The sequence below is a fragment of the Orycteropus afer genome, unplaced genomic scaffold (genome assembly GCF_000298275.1).
Source record: "Orycteropus afer afer isolate SDZICR_OR568_19922 unplaced genomic scaffold, OryAfe1.0 scaffold01027, whole genome shotgun sequence".
NCBI lineage: Eukaryota > Metazoa > Chordata > Mammalia > Tubulidentata > Orycteropodidae > Orycteropus > Orycteropus afer.
Window position 1 is genome coordinate 323293 of NW_006922614.1, and position 2909 is coordinate 326201.

A 2909-nucleotide genomic window follows, 5' to 3' on the forward strand; every position below is an offset into this window, starting at 1 on the left:
GAGGCACAGATCTCTGTTTGCTGATCATGTACAGCAGCTACAGGCATAGTGAGCAAGTGTTGCCCACTGCCTGCATTGATCCAGTGGTGCAGGAGTGGGTAGTGGCACTTGCCCATTTGGTGTGGTGGTAGGTGGCAGGTGTAGCTAACTAGTGGGAAGACACCATGTCTGCCTCCCACTGGATGGGAAATAAATAAATGAACAAAAATAAAGGAAGAAGAAGAGGAAGAAGGGAATGTAAATAAATAAATAAGATGAAGAGGGAAAAAATGGTGCAGCAGCAGGTGTGTGCACTTCCAGCCACTAAGGCAGTAGGCACACATTGCCTTATCTGTGGAATCACATGGCACTGAGCACAGAGGTGGCAGGTACTTTGTATTCAATCCATGTGAACATGTACCTCAGTCACTTGGGAAAAGGCAGTGGCATATGATGTGCAGTAGTATGCACCACCAACCTCAGATATGGCCTGCACATGGCACACAGTCTTTGGGAGTGCATGCTCCTGGCCACCAAGAAAGCTGTACATCAGCAAGTATGTCATGCACAATCTGTGTGAGCACACACCCCCAAACATGGAGGCAGTTTGCACACAATCTGCTAGAACTTGCCCCATTCACCATGTATATTCCAGTCATGTGGTATTATTAATTTACTTTTAAATTTATATTACCACATGCATGTGGCTAGTTTCTACTATATTGGACAGTGCAAAACAATGTAAGAGTGTTGGTTTAAATGATTTGCAACATCTCTCCAAGGTGTTCTATGCTGTTTTATTCTACAGGGTTCATTTAAACTCAACTCAGCATTCTCAGAGTGTCGCTGCCTCACCATAAGTACTAAACAAGGGTTGTTTCAAACCCATGGGATAGACTGTGGGGTAGCAAGAAAACAGAAAATGGTGAGATCCGTATTTCTACATAGAGTGACTTTTTTGTCATTGACAAAATAGTAAATCAAGCCTATATCAGTCTATGTGGATGAGTGAATATGTGTGTATATAGCTGGACTATGGGTATATTAGCACTCTTTAGCCATCCTTCCAAAATTCCATTAGTATGGACTGCAGAACATTTTCAGTCCTGGAGAAAGAAAAACTATATGACTCCTTTTGAGGCAAAAGGAATAAATCTTGAGAAAGTGCCTTTCTTTCTAGTCTCAATATGCTCATCTGTAATATGAGAAGGTTGGACTAGATTTATTTATTCAGCCATCCAAATAAGGTAATAAGCTAAAATCTGGGGACATAATGATGAATCAGACATGTTATACCCTCAAGAACTCAATCTAATAAAAAGTCTAAACAAGATGATATTTCAGCTCCATGAGACTGTGTGTTAGTCAAGGTTGTGTGTCAACCTGGCTGGGCCTGGTTGAGTGGCTGGGCAGCTGGATGTAGTTATTTCCCATGGTGAGATTGGTAATTAACTCCATGGTGGAATCTATTGCAGCAGCTGAGTAACTGCTTCAGGAATGTGGCCTGATTCCTATATGTAAGAAGCAACTTTGGGAATGGTCTCTAGTTTTTTGACACACTTGAACCCTGCATGTAGCCAAGTCATTGTTCAACAGCCTGCCATGCCCTGCCAATCTTGGGACTTCATCTGAACTTGAATTAGTGGACTGCCATGTTGTTTGGCAACATTAGGACTGTGCCTTTTTACTTGTCAACCTTGGGTTTGTCAGTCTCAGCAGCCAGCAGCTGTCTGAGTGAAGAAGAGCCCTAAATTATGTTGAATCACTCTTGCCAACAGAACCATCTCTCATATTCCCACTGGAAAGGAATAATTCTGCTAAGCTCTCTCCTTAGTAAAACCATTATCCCTTCCACCCTTATATGATGAAATTAACCCAGCTGTACCCAAAGGGTGTTTGTCTGAGATGTCACCTAGAGCAATGCCAGGAATATTGCTGGGGCATTGTTTGAGGCAGATGCCTTAAAGAACATTGCTAAATTTCCCCAGGATCCACAAGCACCACCCATTTTTGGTTGTAGATCAAATCTCAGTAAGATGTAAGAGGTGAAGTATAAATTGTGACTCAAGAGGATGTACACTACTCTCCAAAAGCACTGCTTAATTTTTCTAATATGCACAAAAAAGAATCAGGGTAGTATGCGAGGGAATGGCTACTAAGGGTGTGGGATAATGGTGCAAGGAACATAAAATTGGATCAGTCTGAGTCTATTGATTTGGGCCCATTAAGCACAGATTCTTCATTCAGTATTTCAGCTTGAGAGATTAGGAAAGAATCTAGTAGTTTATTTTGTTGGTTCATTGAAGCATGGTTTATGTGGTGACCTACACAAATCAAGTTGAAGTATCAGACCTGCTTTGATATACTGTAGAAGAAGGTACACAAAGGCTAAGGGAAATTGCCATGTTAGAGTGGATTTATCAGGTTAGACCCATAGAATCACACATGGAGTGCCCAAAGGACACATCTTTTACCACGATGGCAAGGAACAAATTTGTTAAAGGAGCACCAGCATCTTTGAAGACTGCTGTGATTGTTATTTGATTTAAGTCCAATTTGACAGTGGGAACTGCCTTAATTTATTTAAGACACCTAACTACAATGAGGTTCATTGAATCCCATGGTGGTAGAGGCCAAGAGGCATTTACTCAACAAAGACAAGGTGGGCATGGTTACAATAATGGACAGCAGAGTCAAAGCACAAATCAGAAAAATCTGACTAATGTGAATTTATGGTGTTGGCTACTTAGGCATGGTATCCATAGGAATGAAATAGATGGAAAATCTCCTAAATATTTACTTGATATGAACAAGTGGAAAAGTTTCAAGTCAAGTGAAGGGCCATCTAACTTGAATAAACAGAATAGAGAGTCACAGCCCCTCAATCAATTCCCAGACGTGAATCAATGTACAGAACCACAACCCCTTGA